A 12,450-nucleotide genomic window follows, 5' to 3' on the forward strand; every position below is an offset into this window, starting at 1 on the left:
GAACTTGAGGACCTCTACGTCCCCTTTCCGGACATGCCAGCGCACTCACAACCTTTATCTGCTGATCACAGTAGGGGCAGTGACTTCTACGGGCTTATACGAGTCAAGGGAAACAGGCCACAGAAAAGAAGGAGTTTCCCAGATATGTGCTCCGAATTTATAAAAATTTTAATATTTTATCTTCGAGATGAACCCTGCGACTAAAAGTAACGTTCAGGTAACGTGCAGGTAGCGTCCATTGAAATTTCCAAGCACGTCCAGTTGTTATCGCTTTGAAAACTCGTTCAAGTATGTACCTCGATCCAGTATCAATTATTTACTTATACGTTGGCCTAAAGTAACGAATCATTAATCAACATATAAACGATTATTATCTATACATACATATGTATTCAATAAAATCGTGCAATCCTTCCTTACCTCTCGTCCCTGAGAACTGAAAGTATTATTTATTGTATTCAGCTAATGGTTTGACATGACATAGTCCCGTTGCATCCTCCTCACCCAGATCTCCTTGGTTTTAACATTCATCTTGCGCGAAATCGTCCAGTCGGCATTTGGTCATTACTTTTCCTCTATAATACATTATGTTGATGGATGCGTTGCTGGATGGTAGTTGCTGAACGAGGCGGAATACCTCGTGCGTTTAATATGTTTGGATGCGGATGACTTGCTAATGCATAAAATTTCTGTTCTTTATGTCAAGCGAAAAGAATACCTCTTCCGATTTGCCTTTGAAGGTCGATATAACCTCGGCATAAGAATAACGCATCAAAGTTTTCTTTGAAAATTGAAGATTAGTAGTACAACTTTTTCGAAGAACAAAGTTATTAAATTACGTGAGCAGTGACGTCGAGGAAGGAACATCATTCCGATTGATGCACGGACGGCGAAGAAACTCTAACCAAAAGGCGACCTTTTTCTATTCCTCTGCAAACAAGACAATAAAATGCATTTCAATTAGTTGTAATTATGGGTTTACAGGCAGAAAAACCAACAAAGCTAGAGCTTGAGCTTTGGCCTGAGATGGTTCAAACCTTTCCAACTTCATTTCAAGAGCTCTGCATCAGAATGACACACTGGGGAGGTCTGATGGCGCAAACAGAGAGCCTTCTTCGTTGACAGACACATGATCTCTTTCACAGTTAGACATGTGATCTAAACCACTGACCAATGAGCAAAGAAGCAACATAATTCTTTATATTTTAAAAAATTCCATTTTTGTTATACCTGTTTGGGTTTGTAAAAGTGATACTAATTTACAGCACAGTCATGCCCACTGTGAATACTCATATATCACCCAGTGGCTCTGTGGATGGGTGTCTGCCTGGAAAGCTGAATATTGTGGAATAAATCTCCACTTTGGGAAAAATTGATCTAAAGCAATTGGTCATGTGTTGTTTCATTTACCAAACGCACTGAACATTTATTATCCCCCAGTGAACACGTCTCGAATCCCTAACAACTGGGCACATCTGATGAACCATGAATCCTACTGCAGACGATCCACTAAAAGTGTAGCCATCCTAATGATAACATATCTACTTTTACTTGATTATAATCAAAGCCCGACATTTTAAGCCCGACTTATTGTATAAAAATCGGCTTAGAATTTTGACTTGGATTGAATAAAACTTACCTATTACAACCAAATCAAGCTGATTCCGAATAAAATATTAGTTTTCCACTCAACTAATCGATTTTGGATGAAACGGAACCAGAGTAACACAAACATGGAATCAGAAAACCCAAAAACTAAGTTTTTAAAAGGACAGCACTTTGTTTTAGGTTAAACAGATGGTTTTAACGAAAACTAACAACTTAATCGAAATCAACGTTTAATTTTGATTTACCGTGTGATTTTTGTCGAATTTCATGAGATGTCGTTTTTCGCAGATTTTGACAAAAGTGGGAAGGCTTTTCCCCTTTTTCCCTTCCCACTTTTTCATTTTTGCCCAAATTTCAACTTTCGCTTAAAATACATTATTTCAATTCAGAATTGAATGCTAATTACGGAAATCAAGGTAATTTTCCAATTGGCCTTATATATATTTTTTTTTTAACTTAACGTAAACAACAAAATATAAAGTTGGAGTGGTAACAGTACTTAATTTTCGTTTATTTTAAAATCGGCTAATTTAACGAGGAAACCATTTACCTAATCGAAATTATTATTAGCGGTCAGTTTTGATTATACTGTGTGATTCTTCTTTTTCCAAGGCTATAGAGGTTTTTCCATTTGATTTCGTGTAAGTAGAGGGAAAGTCGTGCGGCTAATCAAACTAGTGCCGGCACTTGGCGGGGATAGCCGAAACTTGCTGCAGACTTTGTCGATCCAACATATAGACACAACTGTGTCCTATTGGATTGACACAGATTAGACACAGTTGTGTCTATATGTTCGGATCAAGCAAGTCTGCTGCAAGTTTCGGCTATCCCCCGCCATGGTGCGCTAGTCGATCAGCCTACTCTACTTACTTGAACCAAATAGACTCTATAGAAAACTTCGCGAATAGCGGGGCAGTTGAGTGTAATCAGAGCATGCGGTTGCCGCGATTCAAGAGCAACCTACTACGCTTGCGTTTTATTTAAAAACGACATAATTAACGGGAAACTAATGCTCCAGCCGGAATCATTGTTAAATTTTGAATAAAACGTGTGCGTGTCTTTTTTAATTCTAAGAGATGTCGATTTTTGTAGATTTTGACGAAAATGAGAGAGGCGGCTATTAATGAACTGAAATAATAGCCCCACCATTCTAAGACAATGACTCTGAGTGTATGCAATCATTACACGATGATAAAATAAACATGTTTGTTTTTAAAAAGAAATTCCTGGAAAAGGTCACAGAAACGGGAGAAAAAAGACAAGACGATATGACACAGTCAAGATACAAACGAAAAAGAATTAACATGTTGGAAAAAAATGGTGGACAACGGATGTCGGGAAATCATTGTGCACTCACTATCAATATGTTCGATACTTTCGTGAAGTAATACGAAAAGTTTTTCATCGGGGGCAGGTTGGAATTTGAATCGATGTATCGACTTGGCTTAAAGAGGAGGCTGAAAACAAGAGAATCTAAAAGAGGATGAAGAAATCACACGACTGAATTTCGACAAATACGGTTGATATATAGATTAAAATATGAATGCGAAATATATGGTAAGAAGATAGAATTCACAGCAACGGAGTGCCGACATCATCAATTGGCAGCTATCAACCTAATTGATTGAATGGTCCATCGTCATGATCAATTGATTGCCTTATACGTCGACGGCGTCTTCTAGTGAAAAGTTGTTTAAAATCAAAGACGCTGGGGATTGCTGGGAAATCAAAGGCTGTTGTTGTTGTGGAAGCGTAGCCTGTTGGTTAGTGAGGAATGCAATGGAACTCAGAGAATCTTGTCCATATGCTTGTTCTCATCCACCGTCTTTGGACTCCAAGAATTCAACTGGAAGTCCGTCCTGTTCCTTAGCAAGTAAAGGAATGTTATTAATGATCCGAGCCGCAAACGCGTGCAACAGGAATGAAACATTCAAAGAATTTACCTCATGCGAATGTTGTTGCTACGGCGGACAACATCTATTGGAAGGTGGAAGATGGGACAAGGAGAAAACAAAAAAGGTTCGAGTATAAAATAAAGGAAATCATTCACAAAATCCAACGGAATTTAGGGAAATAAAGAGAGACTAACTAAACTATGCTAAGCATGCAGAAACCAGGTAAACTAAGGAAACCTGCCATCACATTCTCCCCAACTTACAGAGCCTGAATTGTTAAATTGACGGCTGCTGCCATGTGGCTCGAACTTTGCTCATTCACAGCCTCTTTGCGTCATTTTCTTTTGCAGCATCGGCTGCATCAATGTCGTCTATTAACAAGATTAAATAAAATTTAATGACATTTCATAAATTAAATAGTTTAGAGTTGATCCAAGTTACCGGTTTTCTTGTCAGATGACGATTGAACCAAGGTCTAGGCTTGGGGGCTAGGGGAGGAGGCTTTAATTTAGTCAGAGAGTTCTCGAATCATCTTGTTTTCTGCGTTAGAATCGCCATTATTGGGCGATTTGAGCGGATCTGTCACGTTGATTCCAGTAGAACGCGTCGTACTCACTTAGCGGATTAGCTTTTGCGTCGCCCGATGGATCGGGTGACGGTGAATCGTCCACCACCGCACTGGTAGCCTCAATCTTATCTGATTTAACGCATTCGATTTATCCTCTAATTTGGCTGTTTCTGGTTCATCGGCACCACCTCTGGCGGAGCCCGGAAGCCGGTTAGTGGGGTTGGCTGGTTTGTTTCGGTCTGATTCCACTTCCTCTAGCCCTGATTGGTCGAATAAATCAGACATTATTTCTTTCGGGCAATTTCGGTGGCTCTGTTGTTCTTCTGGCGTGTGAGGGAGTTGGTCGCAGTCTGATTCCCCCTGAGAGGATTCGGTGACAAATTATTGGCTTTATTAGGCTCCGGTTTTCCATGCGCTCGCTCGAGATCAGACTCTTCCGGATTCTGCTTGTGCAGTATGCCAGATATTCGGCGCTCCTGTCTGGCTTTCATCTCGGCAAGGACATTGCCTCCGACACCGATACCCAATTTGGATGGAATAGCAGATCGTTTGGGCCCGGCAGGTTCAGCTTCATCTTCAACTGGCTTTGATTCAGATTCTGGCTCCTTTGTCACCGATGCGAGTTTGGTTTTCGCCACAGGGGAGATTTGCTAGGTGCTGGCGACGGCGAACCATCGCCCGTCGGAGAGGGACTCGGATTTTTCCTGAATATGGAAGACAACAATCTAACTCCCATTCGTCACGGCTGGGAGGAAACGATGAGAATAACAACGACAGCCATTATAAACCCATTCAAAATGTTTGCACAATTAGCAAATAATTTACCCAGAATCTTTCGCTTTCGCCTTAGTACCGAGGACAAATCATCCTCGCTCTTACGTTTCTCCTTTTGATTTGACAGCGTCTTCATCGAGAGTGAGCTCCTCCCTGCTACTGCCAACCTCCCTCGCTAATTTGTCACCAGCCACAGAACTGGTGCATCGATTGCTTTCGGCCGACATGCTTTCTACTGAGGGCGAACCCAATTCGGCGCTACTGACACTGCCCAAACTACCTCGCATCCGGCTTACTACCTAAACTTACGCTGCTACCGCCTGTTGCAGTAAAAAATAAAATAAAATATAAAAATAGTAGTGAAATAAAATAATGAGCAAAGAACTGAAAATTAGCTTTGAAAAGTATGTTTGTTATCATTATCGTCACCTGTTGTGTTGCCATTGTAGTCGTGTGAAAAAACGTCCAGCTTCCTTGGCTAAGATCTCCTTCTACGTCCAAGCTTTCTTGCGACGCGGTCTCTGAATTGCCGACGCGCGCAAAGCGGCGGCGCTTCGAGTAGGCAACCGAGTTTTAGGTTTTTTGGGGCGGCTTAAACCCCAAATGTTTTAAGGGAGCCGACTTTCTGGAGACATCTGCCTGAGATTCGTCGACATTGACACCGGGCTCTTCTTCATTTGCGTCAGGAGGATCTTCACCCTGGTGATGAATGCCAGAGAGTTGCTCATTCAACGGGGGAATGAGATCAGGAATGTCATCAGCAGAAGCACCTTCGACCCATGCCAACCGTCGACTTTGGTCGCAATTTTCGACTCAACAGATTCCTTCGTTTGCTTGCCACTGGTATTTGCCTGTAAAAGTAATCAGATTGGTCTGATTAAAAACTAATTACACAAGGAAGCTTTGAGAAAGTCAAACCCATGCAACCACTTACGAGATTGAGGTATTCCAACTTATTAGAAGCGTTCAAGTTTTGAGTTTCACGTTAGTTAGAAATGTTATGGAGATTCGAAAATGACGAAAAGTGAGAGAGAGAAAACTTACCACTGAGAGCGATCCGATTGTTGATCGATCGTGTCTTCAGATTCATCTTCGCCACGTTGGGTGTTCATTTCTGAGTTGATTCGTGTTCGGGATTTGAAGTACATCTGGCGTGGACGAACGTTTTTACAATCTAGGGTGACGTTGGAATCTCCCGCCTCAAACGATATAATAATACGTTAATCAAACAATCCAAGGTTGATAAGAATGTCAGATAATAAAGATGATACCAGGTTTTAAAGATGTTCGTCAAGATTGAACAACTTCATCCATGACGTTTCTCGGAGACTGTACGGCAGAGTGCTGTCGATAACTCGTCAAACTTCTCCGTCAACGTATAGTGGCGTTTCTCCATCACGGCTTTCCGGATTACGCTGACGGGGAAAAAGGATTGCGGCTCTCGATCGATTTTCTTAGCTGATCAGAGACACACGAATTGCTCGTGACAGTGTTACAGTGCTGAAGAGCGCAATGCCACAAATTATCGCCGATGCTTTGTAAAGTGAGAGGGTAAGCAATGCCTGTAGCTCTTCGACCATTGGCTTCGTCAGCCGAACTCAAAGATATGTTATCCTGAGCCACTTCAACGCTGGACACAAGTTTTCCGAGAAGCTGACAGAAAGAATCGGTAATTTTAGAGATTTCACGATTGCGCGACGTTTGATGTTGTTCAAACACTACCTCTTTTGCGGAGTGGGCGTCGACTAGCAGATTTCGCGCGATTTCGATATCACCGCCCTACCCTCACTGCCCCTGCCTCTGGAGGTACGAATGGCCTCATTCACTTGAATGATAAGCCGATCCAACAGCTGATTCTGAGAAGTATTGTATGCGTTGTTTCACCCTTTTGATGCGAACGGACGGAAGCCGAAGTCCCGTTGGGCGAGGGACCAATAAGCGACATGTTGCGCTGTAATGCTTCCTGTATTTGCTTCCAAAGAATGTCGACTTTAGTCAGTGCCCGTCTTAGCGGCTACCATTATGTCGTGCAGCGGGTAGGATAGACACCTCGGGAGTCCGGTTACTATATGAAGGGAATAGAACAAAGCAGAAGGTAAGGAACAATGTCAACCAAAAACAAAAAAAAGGGGAGGTGGAGGAGAGATGTATATTTTCATGGAGGTGCTAATGTGTTGCTCAAGTAAATCGGATTGCTTTACCTTTCTAGTCGTAGGCGATATCACTGTAACCATGGACGGTGATGCTATTGCGGTCAATCGATAGCGCTTTTAGGGACGTATTGATCTGTAAGGCTTTGGAGAGGAGACGAGACGCCTGGATCACCCATGTAATTACCGCTATAAGTGGAAAAAGATACAAATAAATGTATTTAAGACTATCCACCAAAATAATTAATAAATAAATAATTAAGAATTAAAATGCTGAAATACTTAAGGTCAAGATGCTGCAACGATTGATTACTTCCAACTGCCGTTGATTAAACTACACTGGTTCACTCTTCAACTTGCAATCCACCAAACTTAATGCCTCAATAACGCGTGATCCTCTTCCTGTTCATAAGCAAATTGCACCAAACTTAGCGGCATTAAATATATGGAGCTGACCTGCAAGAGATGCATGAAGGCATCGATGACGGTGGTAGCATGTTTTGATTTCATGTTTTGGAAGTTTTTATTGGGGATCAGCTTCTTCATGGACTTATTCCGACTGATTGAGAGTAAGACTCCAGCTCCACATCAATCCTGTTGTCGCTTGTGTCCAAAGTCGAGACACACCGAACCCACCATGAATGCAGACTCAAGAACGTGGCATCCACCATTGCCTAATATGTTGCTCGGATCTAACGTGACATTATCGATGGACTCGTTGCACGCCAGACCAAGGAGAAGATTCCTAAAGATCAGAAGCAGGTTTATTCGGATGATCATGGCACAAAAGGATGTTTTCCATAACGACCGAAGTTAACTTACTTTAATGCTTCAGGCAATTTTACAATGTAGAGAAAGGATAATGGTCCGTAAAGCCAGAGCGGAAGTGGAAGTACTGCTTGAAGGATGGTGGCAGTTCTTTATGCTGCTACAGCAGAAATAGTTTTTCGATAAATCTAAATGACGAAGATAAGTGGTTCCTCCTCGTAATAGAGCACCAAATATCTATATGCGTCATTGAATTGATATAAAATGTCGTCATTTGATAAAATAATAGCGTGAGAGCTGTTTACCGGTTCTAGTGCGATGTCAGTGCTTGATAAATTTAGAAATGTCAGCGCACATTCAGGTTGAGAAGACAAATCGTCTATAAAATGGAAAAATTTTTAAATCATTGTACAACGCATATTAGTTTTACAACGTTTCTTTACATTGATGTCATCTTTGGCCACATTATTGCTCAAATCTAGATGTTGCAAGGACGAAGCCATGCATTTGTTGAGGACAAGAGCACTCTTGAACCAGCCTTCCCGTTAGCCATGTAGGATAGCGAGAGCTTCACTGGACCACGGTGAGCTAGCGACAGTGACGAACTGAGATGTGCGGAGCCTGTAAAACGTGAATCGGGTAGAGCGTAAATAAGATGAACCTGAATAGAGTGAGTCATTATACCAAAACTCATTCCGTTCTTCAGTCACACAAAAACGAACTAAACACAGCCGCCAATGTAAAAAAGGCGTGACGCACGATAGACATTATTTTCAACGACAAATTCAAGCAAAGAATTAGGACCGAAAAGTAAGCCACACAGAGGCTTATCTAGGAAATCTTTGACCTTGTCTAGCTTTGCCAGGAAACCGCATAGGCTAAGTAATGCCTGTATGCAAGGCATATAAATTAAAGGTGCAGTAGAAAACAAAATTAAATCAAGAAAATGAAAAAATAAATAAATAAATAAAATTATTAAAACCAAAAAGAGAAAAGGCAAATAACAGACGTGAAGTGTATGGATACCACGATCTTTGATGAGATTGTGCGACAAGTCGATCCCGTGAAAGTGAGCTGTTTGAATTCGATATGATAGCCATGCTAAGCTTGTTGGCAAAAATCCCTGGAAAGAACAGGAGAAGGGGAAAATTTATTTTATTGAGCTCATGATTGATTACGAAGGATTACTATTTCGTGCCTTACCCAAGCCAGCATTGTCAACATAGATCTCTTCGAGAGTGGTCGATTTCTTAAGCACGGCCAAGAGTCGTTCCGAGCACTCGTGTGACGAGCTGCCAATGACTGCAACGGAACTGCAAGAAAAAGAATTGAGCTCCAAGGCAGCGATGATAGGAATTAAATCCCTAAGAATTAAATAAATTCATTACGTGAGAAAGTGTTTTTTTTTTTTAGATCAAACGAAATTTAAAAAAAAAGCTCACTTGGGATCTAAATGGTCAAAATCTCGAAGATTCAACTCTTTCGAGTTGTGTGACATGTAGATCGTATCCACATCCTGACAAATTTTTCAAAATAACTTTGCAAACTACTATCGGAACGTATATGTTATGAATTGAATATTTTTACCCAAGCCACTTCTTCTCGATACGGTAATCCGTAGTAATCACACATACAAGCATATTGACGAGAAGTTTCGCACGGAATGCTTAATTCAGTTTCGCTATTGGAACCACGAAGGAGATTGGAAAGGTTCTCCATTCGACCTACCGGACTAACTTCAATACGTCGTACCACTTGACTGAGGTTTTGTGAGAGTAAACAAATGATTTAGCAAGTGAACTATACATAATAATCAAAGATTTACTCAATTGGAAATCCCTGAAACAAGTCACTAATTGCAGTGACTATGGCAGTGATCAGAGAATCAGAGGTTTGGTTCAGTTCCTCTTGGGTGTGGAAGGAATATACCTTGTCCATTGTTGACAAGGTAAGCTAGAATACAAAGAATCAGTCAGTGTTTAGCAGATTAGAGAAGAAAAGAGAAATGGAAAAAAACAGGTCGATACCTGGGGCTTCTTGCTTTCAATTGATTGCAAGTCAAGGTAATGGAGATTTAAATCAATCTTTTTCGATTTTTGGAGTAAACACAAATAGTCGACATGGAGTAAAACCCTGGTGGAACAACAAATAGCATGTAACAATGGGCAACCACGGCAGCAATTTAAAAGAAATGCTTACAAGAATTCTATTTTCCATTTTATCTCCTTTAGTTTCCCATCCGAACAGCCCTCCTTTCTGTGATTTTGACATGTTTACCAAGTACATTTCTGACACTCTCTGTAAAATGAGAAACAATTATTTCTCTGTTGCCATTTTCTCATAAACAATTAAGTTGTGCAATCCTCAAACTGGATACGCCCAATTTAACGGGGTAAACACGCATACACACAAGCATTGACATTAAAGCCGCTTGTGCATAACCATACAGAAATAGCGTAAACTAAACGGTTCGTTTACCGTGAATATCTTGTGTGAGGGTATCCTTTTTTATCACCCAGGGCCATTTCGATGATTTTCTACAAACGCGGAGGAGCGTCACAGAAACCAAACAAAGTGCTGTGCTTAAAACAAACAAAAAACAAACAAGTCCCTGGCTAACGAGTTGGCTGGAATAAATTCATCGACAGCGGTCTTTTGTGTGTCTTCCTTCCGCTCATCGTTGGCCATCTACTACTCTGCTGGGCTTTGCTTCTGTTCGGAGACTTACAATTCTACGCACTAGTAACTAACAATGCTGAGGTGGCGCTATAGCCACGCGACCCGTTCGAAACCATGGGTGGGTGTCCTTTCTCTGAAGGATATCTGTTTTTCCAATCTTTTTCTGGCAAACCTACGCTAAGAAAAGTAAGTCAAATGAATCGAAATTAGATAATTATTTTGCTGTACATTCTTTAAAAATTGTGGGAAAACCCCGTCTTAGTATGTTTATTCTCATAAAAAATGGGTGGCACTCTGCTGTAAGTACATGATGCAGTGAAACTATAAAAGAGAAAAGAAAATCGAAGGTCTCAAGTGTTTGCAGTAGACGTTGCACTACCCCCGTCTAACTTTTCTTGGCTTTTTCTTTGCTATCAAGATGTGGTGGTTCAACTGTCTTTCTTCATTGAAAGAATTCATATTGAGTTCCTTGTGTACAGTAGATTGCTGTCTCTCTCATTGACAGATGACAGAAACACAAGTTATACGATGCAGTATTCGTGTCACATGCCCAATATGCAACTCGTCTTTTTTTTTAACAAAAACTATCGATGTATTCTGTTGACCTGAGCAACTGTATATTGATGGTATGGAGACTAGGTTTCAGGCCAGCAGTATTCTTTTTCTCCTAATCCTGATTCATTCCGGCCTGAGAATAACTTGAGAACCACGTGAGTGAAATAGAAATACAAAGGAAAGTTTTTCTCCTCGTAAATAACGGTATGGGTCTCTATCAAAGTTGCATGGTACGTTATTAGTGATTAACATCGATTTTTAGAGATGCTTATCTTGATCACGTTTCTGATTGTCGGCACTAAGAAAAAAATCGATGTAGCTATGAATCGTAGATACATAACCTGTCAACGTGAACTTGTTTCCCGTGCTGAAAACTGTCAGTGCAGTCCAGTTCTATCGACCGTCGCATACCATACAATCAGCTAACAAGTGGAGCGTTGAAAAGAAACAAAAGAAAGCAAAACCTGCAGGGTCTTTGTACATACGCAAACGATACATTAATGATCGTGTGGCGCTCTATGTCACAAGAATAGCGGAGGCAGCGATATGTTGAGGGAGAACAATCAGTCGTTAGGACAATGACAATGTTCTAGTTCCTAAGTTAGGAGAAAAACTTCATTTTCTTTTATTAGATACCGCAATTGGGTATACGGTAGCTGTACCAATGGTTGTATACTAAAATTTCGGTCAATGGGCATTGGGGATGTGTCGTGTGAGATTGGTCCCCTTTTTTAAAGAGAAAAACCGCTCGACCTCTAGTGAGTAATACTAAAGAGAAGAACAGCAGTGAGGAAGGAACCGTCAAGCTGTCAGCTTGAGTACTTACTTTCATTTGCACATTCACATATTCAACGGTTAAATAAAAGGGCTGATGAAACAAAATGAAAGAGGTGAGAAAAATTGACGTGGTGAGAAAATAATAATAATTGTGTTACAGTTTGTTATACGGTATCCTACAATGGCTAGTATTCGTCGTAGTCGCCACCGTAGCCTCCATCTCCATGAAAGCTATTGAGTAGGTTTCAACAGACTGTATTTCATCCTCTTCTTTCTTCCTCTTCCTCGTATACATCTTCCTGTTGGGGAGGAGGTGGCGTTGGAGAAGGCGGTTGTAGTTTCCCTTTCAGGGCCTCGTTTCGGATTTCAAGGCAGTGGGTCCTCTGGGCTTCACAGCCGACAAATTTACCCTGGCTCCCGCTGGTCAAACGATAATTAAATTAAGAAATGTAGAATCGAGACATCAATATTCACATTCGCATACCCAGATCTAGTTGACGTTGAAGATGGCACAACGGATTCTACTGCCGGTTCAGAAATAACTGCCGATGTCGAAGGAACTGAATTGGAAACGGACGATGTTGGGGCAAAAGAAAAATCCAAGTCCTTCAACTTTTCGTAATTGATCTTGTTGAAATCCGCTTGCCAACCAACATTTTACCGATCGCTTCGCCTG

General features: G+C 41.1%; 2 pseudogenes; both read right to left on the bottom strand.

The window, feature by feature from the left end:
- Nucleotides 1-3,220: 3,220 nt before the first annotated feature.
- Nucleotides 3,221-5,132, bottom strand: LOC123468044 (annotated as a pseudogene).
- An 18-nt stretch (nucleotides 5,133-5,150) lies between these two features.
- Nucleotides 5,151-10,451, bottom strand: LOC123468040 (annotated as a pseudogene).
- Between the last annotated feature and the right edge of the window lie 1,999 nt (nucleotides 10,452-12,450).

The sequence above is a fragment of the Daphnia magna genome, unplaced genomic scaffold, assembly GCF_020631705.1.
Source record: "Daphnia magna isolate NIES unplaced genomic scaffold, ASM2063170v1.1 Dm_contigs270, whole genome shotgun sequence".
In the NCBI taxonomy this organism is placed as follows: Eukaryota; Metazoa; Arthropoda; class Branchiopoda; order Diplostraca; family Daphniidae; genus Daphnia; species Daphnia magna.